This window comes from Theropithecus gelada, chromosome 3, assembly GCF_003255815.1.
Source record: "Theropithecus gelada isolate Dixy chromosome 3, Tgel_1.0, whole genome shotgun sequence".
In the NCBI taxonomy this organism is placed as follows: Eukaryota; Metazoa; Chordata; class Mammalia; order Primates; family Cercopithecidae; genus Theropithecus; species Theropithecus gelada.
This window is the reverse complement of record NC_037670.1, coordinates 106,076,401-106,082,852: the sequence shown is the minus strand read 5'-3', so window position 1 is coordinate 106,082,852 and position 6,452 is coordinate 106,076,401. Positions and strand designations below refer to the sequence as shown.

The 6,452-nt window shown below is 42.9% G+C and overlaps 1 pseudogene; it reads left to right on the top strand.

Annotated features, from left to right (window-relative positions):
* The first annotated feature begins 339 nt into the window (after positions 1 to 339).
* Positions 340 to 6,190, top strand: LOC112621530 (annotated as a pseudogene).
* Positions 6,191 to 6,452: the final 262 nt, after the last annotated feature.

The following is a 6,452-nucleotide window of genomic DNA, read 5'->3' as shown; positions in this document are numbered from 1 at the left end:
GGCCAAAACGGTGGCTCTGGCCTCATCCAGCCTCACGTGAGATCGCAATCTCCTGTCACTCAGGGCCTGAGGGGGTGGGGCCTGAAGCCGCCTACAGTCAGGGGCGCTGGGGTGGGGACCATTCAATCAGGCGCGCCGCCGGAAAGGAGAGGGCGGCTTCCGGAATCTGGCTGGCGGGCGCTTTGTCTCGCCTTCGCCACAGTAGGCTCTTTGTTAGTCTCCGCTGCTGCTTTTTGGCTCTGGGAGGCCCAGGTGGCTCTGCAGCAGCCTCTGCCACCCTGTGACCTGCGGGTATTGGGACATGCCTAGCTGACGCCAGGACACCCAGGAAGCCGAGGAATGGTGAGTGGACTGCGCCTAGCTTCCCGAAGTGGGGAAGAGGGCTGGTTGAAACCTGCTGGAACCAGCCATCTGCTGCGGAACCTGCGGACCCAGCCGCCGCGGCCCAGCAGGACCTCAGTCCCCTTCTGTGCAGGGCGGAGCGGGGCGGGCAGCCGGACCCCTGCATCCTGTCTGTACCTGTGGGCACCACTTCCGCTGGCCGGAGCCCTCTCGGGAACCCCGCGCCTCCCCCACCCAGGTAGTGCGGTGACCACGGGAGGGTGATCTGGGAGAGCCCCGACTCGGTGTGCGGGGTTCCAGCGTGGAGGAGCTGTGGTTCATGGAGCTTCCAGTGCCACCTTTCTCCCCCTAAAATTAACCTGAGGCTTTGTTAAAACGTTAAACGGTGTGTTTAAGCAAACGGCGATTCATAAACCAGGTACCGCAGTCATGGTTTGTGGTTTTTGGTCCACAGGAGGGGCATAAATGAGAGGCTTTGATAAGGTTAATGAGGAAGCAAACCATACATATATACATATATATGTATATATTTTATGTATGTGTATGTGTGTGTGTGTGTATAGATATATATTTTTTGAGACGGAGTCTCGCCCTGTCGCCAGGCTGGAGTGCAATGGTGCAGTCTCAGCTCACTGCAACCTCTGACTCCCAGGTTCAAGCGATTCTCCTGCCTCAGCCTCCCAAGTAGCTGGGCTTATTGGCGCCCACCACCACGTCCAGCTAATTTTTGTATTTTTAGTAGAGACAGGGCTTCGCCATGTTGGCTAGGTTGGTTTCGAACTCCTGGCCTTAATTGATCGCCCGCCTCGGCCTCCTAAAGCGCAGGGATTACAGGCGTGAGCCACTTTGGCCAAAATATTTTTCTGTTTCCAAACATTTTACATGAGAGGAAAGCGGAGAATAAATCATCTGACACTCTACTGTAAAAAAAATCTTTGTGCCTCTCTTCATCTTTCCTAAGTGTACATATTACCAAAATGTCTTTAGGTTGAGGTCCCCCCGTGAAAACTTTACAGGGTGTTGTGTCCTCAGCCACCCTCCTGTCTTTTCCTAGTCCTGGCATTTTAGAACTGTCTGGGGATGACCCAGGATACCCACAGTGGCCATGTCTATTGGAGGGTCTAGTGAGTATCAGCCCCGGGATCATCTCATCCCCAAGGGCAGCCTGAGGTAGGGGGTAGAGCCTCTCGGGGGAGCAGCTGGATGCTCTTGGCCTTAGAGGAATCTCCTGGTATAGTTTCATCTAAAATGGTGACCCCTTAGGGTCACTAAAATTTTAGGACATTAAAATTAATGAATAATACAATGTAATGTCATTAAAGTTAGGTCATTAAAATTGTTCCTCCAGCCCGAGTTTTTATTCCTCTGAGACATGTTGATGGTCTGCCAATTGGATGCTGATACCGAGAGGAAAAGGCAGAAATGATTTCTGCTCTCTAGATTGTCTCAGACTTGTGAAGAGAGAAAAACTGTCCCAAAGGACAAGGAAAACCCACCCCAGAGAGATGTGCAAGAACCTGAATATTAAAATGCACTTAAGGAACACAGGAGGACAAGGAGCAGTGCCAATGCCTTCTAGGTGGTAACAGTACTTTACTGAACAGGTTGGGTGTCCCGAGGCATAGAATGGCCTGCCGTGACACTTAGAAAGGCCTGTGTTGGAGTCAGCATTGCCTTTCCCTGAGTTTGTTACCTTGAAAAGGTTTGTCCGCTTATTTGAGTTTCAGTTTTTCATTGACTGTAAGATACATTTTGTCAGTACAGCTTGAAAGATAAAAATACTGTTTCCAAAGAGGCAAGGTAAAATGATGTATTTTATTTGCTAAAAATTCATATTTATTTCTTCCCCAGAGTGAGTGTAGTAAGTTTTAAAGGTCTGTTGTTTTTAAGAGTAATTTCAAATGGAATTGTAGGACTTAGCTTTGTAAATGCTACTGGTGAAATAAAAGTGTGATAGATAAATTGATGATTTACAAAGATTCACCAAAATGTCAGTTCCCCTCTTATAGCATGGTGAAGAATTTATGACAGTGGACACATCTGTATCCTCTCATCTGGATATCTGAGCATTTTTTTGGTGTTGTTTTTTGGTTTTTTTGGAGACGCTGTCTTGCTCTGTAGCCCGGCTGGAGTGCAGTGGTGCCATCTCTGCTTACTGCAACCTCCGCCTCCCGGGTTCAAGTGATTCTCCTGTGTCAGCCTCCCGAGTAACTGGGATTATAGGCACCCACCACCACACCCAGCTAATTTTTGTATTTTCAGTAAACACGGGGTTTTAGGCCTGGCACGGTGGCTCATGCCTGTAATCCTAGCACTTTGGGAGGCCAAGGTGGGCGGATCACGAGATCAGGAGTTCCACAGCAGCCTGGCCAACATGGTGAAACCCTGTTTCTACTAAAAATACAAAAAAATTAGCTGAGTGTGGTGGCAAGCACCTGTAATCCCAGCTACTCGGGAGGCTGAGGCAAGAGAATTGTTTGAACCGGGAGGTGGAGGTTGCAGTGAGCCAAGATCTTGCCACTGCACCCCAGCCCAAGCGACAATGCGAGACTCCGTCTCAAAAAACAAACAAACAACAAAAAGACGAGATTTTGCCATGTTGGCCAGGCTGGTCTCAACCTCCTGACTTCAGGTGATCGCCCGCCTCAGCCTCCCAAGGTGCTGGGATTACAGGCGTGAGCCACCACGCCCAGCCCACTCTATTTTCTTTTTATTCCCTAAATTTTAATATGTTTGAGTTTGTCTGTTCCTTTATCACTTTTTTCTTACATAAAAAAAATTCTGCCTAATCCTTCGTAAAAGAAAAAAAATCTTCCTGTGACTTCTGAAAGTGTTCTGATTTTATCTTTCATATTTGAATATATAATAAGTTGATTATGGTTCATGGAATAGAGAAGAATGCAATGCATTTTCCCAAGTAGATGCCAGCCTGGTTTGCCTCATATTTTAAAGTGCATATGATTTCTTTTTCTATTCTACAGTGCCTACTCTATCATTCATCAACTTTCCATATAAATGCTGGGTCATTAAGACTTTTTTTTCTCTTGGTCTGTTTGATCATCTCTCTGCTAATACTGTGCTGTCCTGAATATTTTCATTTGAAAATCTTAGAAGTACATAAGACAAGCCATCACTCTTTTTTTAGGTGACTAAAAATCCTTAGACATTTGTCATTTTTTTTACATATGAAAAAGTAGTTTTTCTTGCCTAAAACAACCTGATTTGGGAATTTATGTGATTTCACAGGAATAGCATCTGGAAGTGGTGACATTCATGTCATTTGAAAAAACAGGTGTCATATTTCCTCTTATTCCTTTCTGCCTTGACATTGTGCAATAGAAATTTTAAAAATTGTTGTATTAGTATTGTTAAATATCAGTTATTGGTTTTATTTACTACTCAATTAAATTTAATAAGCCTACTCTCTCAGTGTAATCACATGGAATGGGCTCAACTCCCCAGTTAACAAGTGACAGCACATGTAAAATATTGTCTACCAGGGAAACTCATTGAACACTTAGTGTTCAGACTGTGATTTGGTGTCTAGTTCCGTAAGCACCACTGCAGTGACACAAAATAATAGACCTTCAGCAGAAAAAGTTTTGGCAAATATATTGCATAAGCCATTTAGATGCAGTGAGTCATTCTTATTACTTGGGTTGGTGGAATCCCTTTCAAAATGTAATTTACTAATACAAACAAAGATTGAACTTTGTGAGCAGGCATTTTTAAGGGTAAGTAATCTCAGGACTGATAATATTAACTCACTTATGCACATCAGGTAGGACTTTATTATGACAGCTACTAGAAATGTACAAAGTGAAGTTAAAAGGTAACTCCTAGCAGCACATCTTACTCCCTGGATTCTCTAATGAGATGGGTGTTTCTACTTTGCTGTTGCCTTTTTGAATAGTTCAGTTCTAGCATTAGTACTGCTGTGTGGGAGGGAGTATGTGTGAACAGAGTAAGAGTTGTGACATTCAAGTCATAGAATAAATGCTTGGAAATTTTAGAATCATGTAAACAGCTTATGAATTGAGTATAGATTCCCAGTGCTGTCAGTCTCACCCATCCTTCTATCCACATGTGTGGAATGTGTTAGGACTCCATGGCTTTTGAGGATGTGGCTGTGAACTTTACCCAAGAGGAATGGACTTTGCTAGATTCTTCTCAGAAGAATCTCTGTAGAGAAGTGATGCAGGAAACCTGCAGGAACCTGGCTTCTGTAGGTAAGAATGACAACACATTTCACTTAATGACAGAAGTATTTCCCTATCATCAGTGCTATTTGTGATTTGGAATGTGTCAAGGGAATGATTTGGTGAATAAATCAGGCATGGGCACCATGTACAATAAACATTAAATCTAGTAATGTTTCTATAGTTTGTAATAATTCATGATAATTTTATGGGTCTGCATTTCAGGAAACAAATGAAAAGACCAGAATATTGAAGATCACTTTGAAAAACCTGGGAAAGATATAAGATAATTTGCACTGAGAAGAGGAAGTAAAGTCCTCTGAAGGAATCTTAGTATGTCATGAACTTAAAAACAAGCAATCAAAGCAAATAAGAATCACTTGAAATTTATTTCTTTTTAGCAAAATGTCACCCAAAATGTAACGTACTTCAGTGTAGCAGTCAGTGTTTGGAAAACGGTTTACTTGAAAATAGTACTACAAAATTGTGTATATGAATGTTACTATTTTGGTCATAGCCATGCAGGTGGTAGCTGTGTTTTCAGTAGTAAGCCATTTACTTTCAAATAATTCAGTCATGACAAAAAAAAATAAAAAAGAAAAGCATTTTCCCTGGTATTGGTAGTAGTGTAAGTCCAAGACCTATTAATAAGTAGAAAGTTATTAAACCAACCAATAATAATGTGCTTGTCATTTTTTTACAGAAATCATATGTTACAGAGACTGTGTGAAAGCAAAGAAGGTAGTCAGTATGGACAAGTTGTCAGCCAAATTCCAAATCTTGATCTGAATGAGAACATTTCTACTGGATTAAAGCAATGTGAATGCAGTATTTGTGGAAAAGTCTTTGTACGTCATTCCCTTCTTAACAGGCACATCCTAGCTCACTCAGGATACAAACCATATGGAGAGAAGCAATATAAATGTGAACAGTGTGGGAAATTCTTCGTTTTTGTTCCAGGTGCTAGAAGACACATGATAATGCACAGTAGAAATCCAGCTTATAAATGTACAATATGTGGGAAAGCTTTTTATTTTCTCAATTCAGTTGAAAGACATCAGAGAACTCACACAGGAGAAAAACCCTATAAATGTAAACAATGTGGTAAAGCGTTCACTGTTTCCGGTTCTTGTCTAATACATGAACGAACTCACACTGGACAGAAACCCTACAAATGTAAGGAATGTGGGAAAACATTCAGATTTTCTTGTTCTTTTAAGACGCATGAAAGGATTCACGCTGGAGAAAGACCCTATAAATGTACCACATGTGATAAAGCCTTCAGCTGTTCCACTTCCCTTCATTACCATGGAAGCATTCATACTAGAGAGAGACCCTATGAATGTAAACAATGGGGCAAAGCCTTTAGTCGTTTGAGTTCCCTTTGTAACCATAGAAGTACTCATACTGGAGAGAAACTCTATGAATGTAAACAATGTGACCAAGCCTTCAGTCGCCTCAGTTCCCTTCACCTCCACAAAAGAATTCATACTGGAGAAAAACCCTATGAATGTAAGAGATGAGGTAACGCCTACACTCGTTCCAGTGACCTTACTCGCCATGAAAGAAGTCATGATATAGAGGCTGGGTGTGGTGACTCAGCCTATAATCCCAGCACTTTAGGAGGCCAAGGTGTGTGTATTGCTTGAGCCCAGGAGTTCATAACCAGCCTGGATTAAAACAATGTGAAACAACCTGGGCAACATGGTGAAACCCTGTCTCTACAAAAAATAAAATAATGCCAGGTGTGGTGGCTCACGCCAGCTACTGGGGAGGCTGAGGCAGGAGAATGGCGTGAACCCGGGAGGCAGAGCTTGCAGTGAGCCGAGATCGCACCACTGCACTCCAGCCTGGGCGACAGAGCGAGACTTCGTCTCAAAAAAAAAAAAAAAGAAAATAATTAACTGGGCA